Genomic DNA, 11,527 nt, shown 5'->3' with positions numbered 1-11,527 from the left:
AAAACCATTATGAAGGAAATGGTTTCCCTTCTCAATCCCTAATAATTATACCCCTAAACCAGAGATACTTAAGGAGTACAGGTAGACATAATTCTAGTCAGATATTCCTTTTGAAACCTGGAGGAAAGAGTATTCAGCCTTGTGGTACTCCTGGGGTCTACTTTTCACCCCATCCTCAAACTACCTTGGTGGCAGAACAAGCATGATCTCTGGCTCTCATCCTCGATTCATAAAATGAATGGATTTCAGAGATATCTTTCCTTATCTATGTCACCATGTCAAAATTCCATATTCCTATGACTGTCCCCAAATGAATTCCTTTCAGGAGCTCAAATTTAGAGCTATTAGGAACTTAAAAAGATTAAATCTAAACTTTTCCTTGTCCAGATAAGGAAACTGGATTATAGAAGAGTTAGGTGGTACGCCACTTAAGGGGTCACAATGTGAGCATCTGAAGCAGGAACTGAAGGTTGTTCTGACTCCAAATCCTGAAACCTTTCCCTTCATCCTTGCCTTTCAACATCACTCCACCCTGTTGTACAGAGACAGAATTCTTTTTTTTTTTTTTGCTTTTTGAAGGGCAATTGGGGTTAAGTGACTTGCCCAAGGTCACGCGACTAGTTTTTGTGTTAAGTGTCTGAGGCTGGATTTGAACTCAGGTCCTTCTGACTCCAGGGCTGGTGCTCTATTCACTGCGCCACCTAGCCACCCCAAGAGACAGAATTCTTGCTGTTATTATGTGTTGCCCCATAACAGAAAGAGCACTTTTCTTGGATTCAAAAGACCTGAGTCTAAATCCTGGTTATTCCACTTGCCATTTTATATGAGGTCACTGATATTTAGAAAGATATCTCTCCCTAAGAGAGGAAAATCACAAAATCTCAAAGCTGGAAGATCTCAGAGACCAAAGTCCATCTCTGAGCAGCCATCTCATTTTGGCATTAACTCTGGGTTCTCAAAGACTGCGCTCATGGAATGTTTTGTCTTCGTTGTTGTTCATTCCTCATGACCTCATTTGAGGTTTTCTTGGCAAAGATACTGAATTGGTTTACCATTTCCTTCTCTGGCTTATTTTACAGATGAGGAAACCGAGACAAATAGGGTAAAGTGACTTGCCCAGGGTCACACAGATAGAAAGTATCTGAGGTCAAATTTGAACTCAGGTCTTATTGACTCCAGACCTGGAGTTCTATCCACTGTGCTGCCTAGTTTCCCTAAAGCACTAATAAGTCCTGCTAAACAGGAGATATTTTGAAAGTCAAGACAATTAATGAATATTCTATAATATGAATTCCCATCTAATTACAGTCAGAAGTCTTCACCTGATTCTTGGTCACAGTCAATGACATAATTATGGTGGAGGAATTTTGCCCCAGAGTGACAAATTTAGGTGGTTTTGACAGCACTTTCAGTCCTTTAGAGGCATAAAAACCACAAAGTAATTAATTATAAGTGAAAATGAAAAAGTGAAGAGGAAGGTAGAGTAGATGATAGAGTTCTATGTCCTCTCCCCCTCTCTGCTTCCCCATTCCCAGGTTAAACAACCTCCACCACCTCTCTCTCTCTCTCTCTCATGAGAAAGTATGGGCAAGAGAAGGTTAAAATGGTTCTCATTTGTTGCCTGGTAACATATTTATGCCCTTGGGGAGAAATACAGATTAACATTGTTAAAGCTCTCTTTACCCAGTGTCCTTGGCCCTCACCTGACTGAGTTTTAGCAGAATAGGCCTTAGCTAGTCACTGAACTCTAATTCCTAGAATTCTGTGCGAATTAACCCTTCCGGGGAAGGTCAGGAAATGGACAGATTGCGACACCAAGGGCAGGTTATTTTTCCAGTTTCTCCAGCCTACCTTTTTGAGCAGTGGCCTCACTCTCTCCTTAAGCTGCCAGGTGAGTACTGTTTCTGAGTCAGACTGTGTACATTTGAATTGGGTGCAACTGGCCTGGGGGCCATAAATATCTATCTCAAAGTAACTTCTACTAACACTAGTCAACTCAAAACACCCTCCTTTCCCCCAAATCTTACTGATTCTGGGCCCTGAGGACCAATATTTAACTGTAGCCCAGTCTATGTCCTCCTCCCCACCCCAAACTCACCAATGGCTAAATACCTCTAATTGCTATTTAGGACATGGAACTGTGTACAGGGCAGCTGACCTTTGCCCTGTAGTGCAGCTGAAAGAAATTTTCACTAAAATCAAAGATCTGGATTCAAATCCTGACTTTTACTGCCTGTGTGACTTTGAGTGACTTCACTTTTTCTTTTCCTTATCTGTGAGAAAATGAAAAGGGTGGCATTAATTAACTCTGAAGTTCTAAATTCTATGATCCATTTGATTGGGAATCCATGAAAAGTAGGGGTAAAATCCCAAGAGTTCCTTTCCTAGGCTTACCAGGTCCAATATTATTGTATAACACCAATAGTAAGACCCCTGACTTCAAACACTGAATTTCTCTACTTAGTCTTACCTTCCCATTGCTTTGCTCTATATTTTTTATATTATTTTTTGAAATCACTTTTATTTCATTTCACATTTTTCAATTGCATGTGTAAAAAGTTTAACAATCTTTTTTTTTTTATTTTGAGTTCCAAATTCTCTTCTTCCTTCCCGTCCTTCTCCTCCCCATGAAAAGGCAAGCAATTTTATTTCAATTATACACATGAGGTCATACAAAATATATTTCAATATTAGCCTGTTGCAAAGGAAAACACAAACCTAATAAAACAATACAAATACCGATAGGAAAAAGGAGTATGTTTCAATTTGCATTCAGAGTTCAGAAGTTTTCTCCCTGGAAATGATTTTTTTATTATGAGTCCTTTGAAATTGTCTGGGATCATTATCTTGATCAGAGTAGCTAATACTTTCCCAGTTGATCATCCTTACAATATTACTGTGACTATGTACAATATTCTCCTGGTTCTGTTCACTTCACCTTGTATCAGTTCATATAAGTCTTCCAATTTTTTTGGAGAGTCCTGCTCATCTTTTCTTAGAGCATAATAGTATTCCATCAAAATCATATACCACTATTTCATCAAACGTTACTCAATTGATGAGCATTCCCTCAATTTCTAATTCTTTTCCAGCATAAAAAAAGAACTGCTATAAATATTTTTGTACAAAAAGGTCCTTTTCTGTTTTCTTTTATTTCTTTGGAATATGAACCTAGTAGAGGTATTGCTTGGTCAAAGGGTATACATAGTTATATAGCCCTTTGGGAATAGTTCCAAATTGTTCTCCAGAATGGTCGAACTAGTTATGACCTAGTGCATTACTGTCCCAATTTTCCCACATCCCCTACATTTGTCATTTTCCTTTTCTTTCATATTAGGCAATATGACAGGTGTGAGGTGGTATCTCAAAATTGTTTTAATTTCATTTCTTCATAATGACAGAGCATTCTTTTCATGTGACTATGGATAGTTTTGATTTCTTTGTCTGAAAATTGCCTCTTCATATACTTTGACCATTTATCAAATGGGGAATGGCTCTTATTTTTTACAAATTTGTCTCAGTTCCCTATATGTTTGAGAAATGAGGTCTTTACTAGAGAAATGCTGCAAATTTTTCCCCAATTTCCTGTTTTCTTTCTAATTTTGGCTGCATTATTTTGTTTTGCAGAAGCTTTGTAATTTCACATAATCAAAATTAACTGTTTTACTTCCTATAATCCCCTCTAGTTCTTGCTTAGTCATTAATTGTTCCCTTTTCCATAGATCAAATAGGTACATTTTCCCATGTTCCCCTAATTTACTTATAATAACATGTTTATGTTTAAATCATTTATCCATTTTGACCTTATCTTTGTATACATGTGAGATGTTGGTCTATACTTAGTTTTTGCCAAACTGCTTTCCAGTTTTCCCAGCAATTATTATCTAATGTTGTATTCTTACAATGAAAGCTTAGATCTTTGGGTTTTTTAAACACTAGATAATTGTAGTCATTTACTACCATGTATTGTGTACCTAATCTATTCTACTGATCCACCACTCTATTTCTGACCCAACACCAGATTGTTTTGATCACTACTGCTTTGTAACACAGTTTAAGATCTGATACTCAGACCACCTTCCTTCACATTTTTTTTCATTGATCCCCTTGATATTTTTGACCTTTTGTTATTTCAGATGAATTTCTTACTATTTTTTCTAACTCTGTAAAATAATTATTTGGTAGGTAGATTGGTACAGCACTGAACAAGTAAATTCATTTAGATATAATTGTCATTTTATTATATTGGCTCAACCTACCCACAAGCAGTTAATATTTTTCCAATTTTTGAAATCTGTCTTAATTTTTGTGAAAAATATTTTCTAATTGTATTCATATAATCTCTGGGTTTGTCTTGGTAGGTAGACTTCCAAATATTTTATATTGTCGAGTTATTTTAAATGGAATTTCTCTTTCAATCCCTTCCTGCTGGACTTTGTTAGTAATATATAGAAATGTTGAGGACTTATGTAGACTAATTTTATATCCTGCAACTTTGCTGAAGTTGCTGTTTCAACTCATTTTTTTTTAGTTGATTCCCTAGGATTCTCTAAATATACTATCATATTATTTGTTAAGACTGATAGTTTTATTTCCTCATTGCCTATTTTTATTCCATCATTTTTTCTAATTGCTATACCTATCATTTTTAGTACAATATTGGTTATTAGTGGTGGTAATAGACATCCTTACTGCATACCTGATCTTATTGATAAGACTTCAAGTTTATCCCTGTCACAGATCATGATTGTTCTTGGTTTTAGATAGGTACTACTTATCATTTTAAGATAGGCTCCATTAATTCCTATGTTTCCTAGTGTTGTTAATGGGTATGGGTATTACATTTTGTCAAAACCTTTTCCTGCATCTATTGATATAATCATAGTGTTTTTGTTATTGCTATTGATGTGATAAATTATGCTGATAGTTTTCCTAATAATGAAACAACTCTGCAATCCTATTATAAATACCACCTGGTCACAATGTAGAATCTTTGTGGTATGCTGCTATAATCTACTTCTAGTATTTTATTTTAAAATTTTTCCATCAATATCCATTAAGGAAATTGGTCTATAGTTCCTCTGTTTTTGCTCTCCCTGAGATAGCTATCAAAACCATATTCATGTCATAAAAGGAATTTTGTAGGACTCCTCTTTTACCTTTTTTAAAATAGTTCATATAATATTGAGATTAAGTATTCCCTAAATGCTTGGTATAATTTACATATGAATCCATTTGATGCTGGTGATATTTTCTTATGGAGTTCATTTATAACTTGTTATATATCTTTTTCTAAGATAGGATTATTTAAATTTCTACTTCCTCTTCTGTTAATCTGGGCAATTTATATTTTTGTAAATATTAATCCATTTCACTTAGATTCTCAGTTTTACTGGCATATAATTGAGAAAAGTAACTTCTAATGATGACTTCAATTTTATTTAGTGATAAATTCACTCTTTTCATTTGTGGTACTAGTAATTTGGTTTTCTTTTTTTAAATCAAATTAATGCTTTATCTACTTTATTGGGTTGTTTTTGTTGTTGTTAAACTATCTCCTAGTCTTATTTATTAGTTTGATTTCTTTTTTACTTTAAATTGTATTAATCTCTCCTTTTACTTTCAAGTTTGACTTTTTGATGTTTAAATTGGTGATTTTTATCTTGTCCTTTTTCTAGTTTTTAGTTGTTGTCGTTGGGGTTTTTTGGAGGGGATTTTTGTTATTGAATACCCAATTCATTGATCTGCTCCTTTTCTCTTTTATCAATGTGAGCATTTATAGATATAAATTTTCCCCTAAGTATCATTTTGATTGCATCCCACAAATTTTGAAATGTCTCATTGTTATCATTTTCTGTAATGGCAAGCAGCATGATATTAATTACATATGTGAAATCATGCAAATCATATTTCCATATTAGCTATATTTCAAAAAGGAACACAGAAATGAAGTGAGAAAATTATACTCAGAGTTTATCAGTTCTTTCTCTAGAGGTGGATGGCATTTTTTCAACATAAGTCCTTTGAAATTGGATCATTATATTGATCACAGTAGTCAAGTCTTTCACAGTTGATCATCATTACAACATTGTTGTTACTATGCACAATGATCTCCTGGTTCTTCTCATTTCACTTTGAACTAGTTCATATAGGTATTGCCATGTTTTGTCTTGTTTTGTTTTTTCTGAAACCACCCTCTCCATAATTTCCCACAGCACAATTGTACTCAGTTGCAATCATATGTCACAACCTGTTCAGACATTCCCTAACTGATTAGCATCACCTTGATTTCCAATATTTTGCCACCATAAAAAGAGCTGCTAAAAATAGTTTTTTATAAAGAGGTTCTTTTACTTTTTTTTATCTCATTTGAGTATGGACCTAGTAGTGGTATTGCTGGATCAAAGGCTGTGCATAGACTTATAGCCCTTTGGGGCTATAAACTATAATCAAGAATGATTGGACCACCCCTCCACAAACATTTCATTAATGTATATATTTCCCCCCTCCATTCCCACCAGTATTAATGATTTCTGATAGGAATGAGATGGTATATTAAAGCTGATTTAATTTGTCTTTCTCTAATTAATAGTGATTTAGAGCATTTTTTCATATGTTGATAGACAGCTCTTCTGAAAATTGCCCATATATATCTTTTGACAAATTATCAATTGGGAAATTTATTTTATTTTTATAAATTTGATTCAGTTCTGTATTTAATAAATATTTGAGAAATGTCACCTTTGTCAGAGAGATTTGCTATGAAATTTTTTGATGTTACTTCATTGTCTATGGAACCTTTAAGAAACATTTCCTTGATTATCCCTTTTAATTAGGTCTTTTCTTTTGTTTCTGCTCTAAGATCATGATTGCTACCCTCTCCTCCCCTCCCCCCCCTTTTTTTAGCTCAGAAGCATATTAGACTCTGCTCCAATTCCTTAGTTTAACTTTGTGTGTCTCTCCATTTCAGGTGTATTTCTTATAAACAACATATTGTTGGATTCTGGTTTCTAATCCATTCTGCTATCTGCTTTGATTATATGGGTGAGTTGAGTCATGGTTATTATTACTAACTGTACATTCATTTCTCTCTATCCTGTTTTCTTCAGTGTATCCTTCTCTCTCTCTCTTTTTACCCTGTCCCTCTTCTAAAGTCTGTTTTAATTCTGACCATTGCTTTCTTTTATATGCCTTCCCTTTTATCACCTCCACCCTTTTTTAAAATTCCCTTCCCCTCCTAGTTCCCTATGAGGCAAGATAGATTTATATTACCAATTAAGAATGTAGATATGTTTCCTTCTTTGAACCAATTTAGACATGAGTGAGATTCAAGCATTCCTTTCCCCCATGCCATTTTCCCCTCTATTTAAAAGTTCTTCCTTGAGCAATTCTTTTATGTAAAATAACTTTCTCCATTTTTCCTTTCCCTTCCCCCTTCTCCCAGGGTATCCTTCTTTCTCACTTATCTATTTTTTATATCATTCCAAAATAATTAAATCATTCCTGTACCCTCATTCTATGAAGAGTCCTTCTAACTCCCCTAATACTGATGAAATTCTAAGAAGATACATGTATTGTCTTCTCATAAAAAAAGCTAAATGGCGTAACCTTATTGAGTTCCTTATGATTTCCCTTTCATATTCACTTTTTTATGCTTCTCTTGAGTCTTGTATTTAAAGGTAAGATTTTCTATTCATCTCTGACATTTTCATCAGAAATTCTTGAAAATCCTATATTTCATTCAGTATCCATTTTTTTTTTTTGTTAAAAGATTGTACTTAGTTTTGCTGGGTAGTTTATTCTTGGTTGTAAGCCTAGCTCCTTTGCCTACCAGAATAGCATATTCTTAAAGTCCTCTGCTCCTATATTGTAGAAGCTACTAAATCTTGTGTGATTCTTGTGGTTCCATTGTATTTAATGGTTCATTTTCTTGTTGTTTAAAGTGTTTTCTTTTGGGGGCAGCCAGGTGGCACAGTGAGTAAGAGAGCTGGCCCCAGAGTCGGGAGATCTGGGATCGAATCCAGGCTCAGATACTTAATGCCACACCCAGAAATAACTGGCTGTGTAACCTTGAGCAGGTTACTTAACCCCAATTGCTTTTTAAAAAAAGGTATTTTCTTTTTGATCTAGAAGCTCTAGAATTGGGTTATAATGTTTCTAGGAATTTTCATTTTGGAATTTCTTTCAGATGGTGATAGTTTGCTTCATTCAATTTCTATTTTACCCTCTAGTTTTAGGATATCAGAGCAATTTTCCTTGATAATTTTTTTTAATCCTGGTCTTTTTTATCATGGCTTTCAGATAATCCAGTAATTCTTAATTTATCTCTTCTTGATTTATTTTCCAGATCAGTTGTTTTTCCAATGTAATAGTTTACATATTATTCTATTTTTTTTTATTCTTTTGACATTGTTTCTTGATTTCTCATGGAGTCATTAGCTTCCATTCACCTAGTTCTGCTTTTTAGAGAGTTCTTTTCCTCAGTGATTTTTTTGTACTTTTTTTCCATTTGACCAATTCTGCTTTACAAGATATTATTTTCTTCAGTTATTTTTTGTACCTCTTTTAGGATATTAATTGTCTTTTCATCATTTTCTTTCTTTGTTATCATTTCTTTATCTAATTTTTCCTCTAACATTCTTCTTTGATTATGAAAATCATTTTTAACTCTTCTAGCATTTCTTCCTGGACTTTTATCCAATTCACTATTTTTTTTTTGTTTGTTTGAGACTTTGCTTGTGGGTATTTTTACCTCATTTTCTTCCTTTGGTGTTTTTCTTGATCTTCCTTGTCACCATAGTAGTTTTTTATGGTCAAATCCTTTTTGTTGTTTTTGTTTGCTCATTTTTCCACCCTGTTTCTTAAGTTGGAACTTTATGTTAATGTTGGGCTCTGCTCAAGAGTGAGTGGTGAGGGTGGGGGAGGTCTCAAGGTTCAGACTTTTTTGAACTGCTGTTTTAAGAGTTAATTCTGGACATTTGGGGGTTTTCAATGCTTCCAAGGAGGTGTGATCTGAAGAGAGGTGTGGTCCCTGCTTTCTTGGTCTACGCTCCAGTCTTTACCCAAGGAGGGACCCTAATTCCTTGGGATTGCCATCAGTACTGCCCCTCAGGGCTTCCACTTCTTCTTGACTGAAAGTACTCCTCTTTGTCCTTGAACTATGACCCAGAGGTATATATAGGCAATGGAGTTTTCAAACAGTATATGGTCCTGTATCTAGTACTGGCATAGGAGTATACTATAATATCTTTCTGACCAGTTGCCAGGCCTCTTAACATCTTTGACTTGAGAGCACCTGAAGCTGCTGCTGCTTCCATTTCTATCACCTAGTCCCACCACTGGTATTTCTTCTACATGGGGACCAGATCATATTCTTTCCCCATATCACAGATCTCTCTTTCCAACATCTTATGTGTCTTGGGTTGGAAGAATGCCTTACCCTGATGTTTTGTTGACTCTGTCAGTACAAAATTCTATTTGAGACATAGCTTTTAAAGTTGTTTGGAGGGGAATGTTGAGAGAGAGATCAACTTTCTCTATTCTTCGATCTTGGCTCTACCCCTAGAAGTCAGCTATGCTCTATAGACCGACAGATATGAACAATAGTCCATCCATAAAGAAGACTAGCTTTATGGAGCTAGTATTAGGGAATTATGATCTGTATTCATTAAATATCCACTATATAGAAAGGAAGAATGGTACAAGAGAAAACATTGTATTTGGAGTTGGAGGATGGGTTTGATTTCTGGTTCTTTTTCTTCCTAATTGTGTGATGTTGGACAAATCACTTTTCTTTTCTGGAACTCAATTTCTCTTCTATAAAATCACAGGGTTGGATTTGGAGATTACAAACTCTATTGCCAGTAATCAGTCCTGTAATCCCTCCAGTACTTTGGAGGAAAAATAAATATAAGATATGAGTCTTCTTTGTCCTAAAAGAGCTTACAGTTTGCAGTAAAACCCAGGTGAGCATGACCCCCAGGTAAAAATACAGGTTGTGACCTCCCCCTCCAGTCAAAAATACTATATGGTCATTCCCACAACTGATACTACCCTGAGGGCCGATGTCCTCCAGGGAGAATCACAACAAAATGACAGGAAACTGAGAAATTCCAAGGGGAAGTCAAAGCATTTCAAGGAACAGAGAACAGGAACATTCCCTCATCTGCTATCTATCATTGGAACTTCTCCTCCCTGACATCCCCTCTTACTACCAAACTCTCAACTCTTCTTTATCTCTTAGTCCCAGTGATGCTGAATCCCTGGCTGCCTACAAATGTCACCCTTCTCTTCCCATCCTTATTGTCCTATTCTTTCATCCTGATCCTCATGTATCTCAACCTAAACTCTCCCATGATCCATTCCAGCTCTTTCTGCCTCTTCTATTATGCTCTCTGGAATTCCTATTCCATAATGAACAAACTTCCTTTAATTTGAAACACCTTCATTTCATGCTTCTTCCATTTTCCAACAATCACAAACACCTGATTCCACCAGATGACACTATACACTTTTCAGAATTCCAGAAAAGTGTATATTCTCTCAGACTGTTGCTTCCCCTATAAAGCACTAGATTTGCTAAAGTGAAGTCAGAATATTCCTTGCTTCCCACTGCTAAATTCCTACTCTCCCTCTACCACTTTCACTAAACAACTTTTCCTCTTTTAAGGTTTGCTCTACCCAGGAGTGTGCTGGAACCAGATTGAACCAGCTCCCAAGAAATGATTGTCAAATTTTCAATGTGAGCATTTACACCTCAGAAGTAGATAAATGCTACAAATCAGGGCTTGATTTATGTTTTGTTGATTGTCTAGACTTCAGAAAGTGATAGAGAAAATGTCAATAATGTAGATTAAACTTAAAATTGTGTTGTGTGTACATTTTTTTGAAAGCCAGTTGTTAAATATTTATCAACTCACACATGACTCTACCCAAGAACATCACCCAGTCCAGATCCTGGTAGCAGTTATCTACCAGACCCCAGATCATTCTCTCCTTTCTCAAGGTTCATATGTTCTTCTCAACATTAGATCACGCCCTTATATGAAGGGACTTGAACATAATTGTACATGTTATTATTCCTTTAAATACTATGAAATCTCAGCCCTTCCCTTTAACTCCCATGATAGATTCCTCTACTCCATCTAAACCATACCCAGGGATGGTCACAACCTTGTTCCTGTCATCATTCACAAGCGGCCCACTTCCACGATAAAGAACTCTTAAATTTTGCAGTTTGATTACAATCTCTTGTCATTTGATCTCTCTCCATGCCTTACATATCCTAAATCTATTTTTCATCTTCACTTTGACCTTCAAGTCCTTGATTTCTCAATATTTTCCCAGGACATCATCTAAGCTTTGGTTTCTCTTTCTTCCCTTCCAAACTTTAAAACTAGCTGGTTTAGCTTCACGTTATCTAATATCAACTGGGCCCTAAATGATTCTGTCACACTCCCCACAGCATTTCTTCTAAACTTCTACTCAGGTCTCCCACACTACCTCCTCCCCTGACCCTTTCAGTTGA

General features: G+C 35.4%; 1 long non-coding RNA gene across 1 annotated transcript; it reads left to right on the top strand.

Moving 5' to 3' along the window:
* The first annotated feature begins 1,654 nt into the window (after positions 1 to 1,654).
* Positions 1,655 to 10,965, top strand: LOC138176536 (uncharacterized). Its single transcript, XR_011172326.1, has 3 exons — positions 1,655 to 1,891; positions 6,971 to 7,044; positions 10,670 to 10,965. It is a non-coding gene; the product is annotated as an uncharacterized lncRNA (long non-coding RNA).
* Positions 10,966 to 11,527: the final 562 nt, after the last annotated feature.

This window comes from Petaurus breviceps, unplaced genomic scaffold, assembly GCF_028583685.1.
Source record: "Petaurus breviceps papuanus isolate PSGF00001 unplaced genomic scaffold, PetGlider_PUasm1.0 89893, whole genome shotgun sequence".
Lineage (NCBI taxonomy): Eukaryota > Metazoa > Chordata > Mammalia > Diprotodontia > Petauridae > Petaurus > Petaurus breviceps.
The sequence above is the reverse complement of the archived record's forward strand: the minus strand, read 5'-3'. Positions and strand labels throughout refer to the sequence as shown.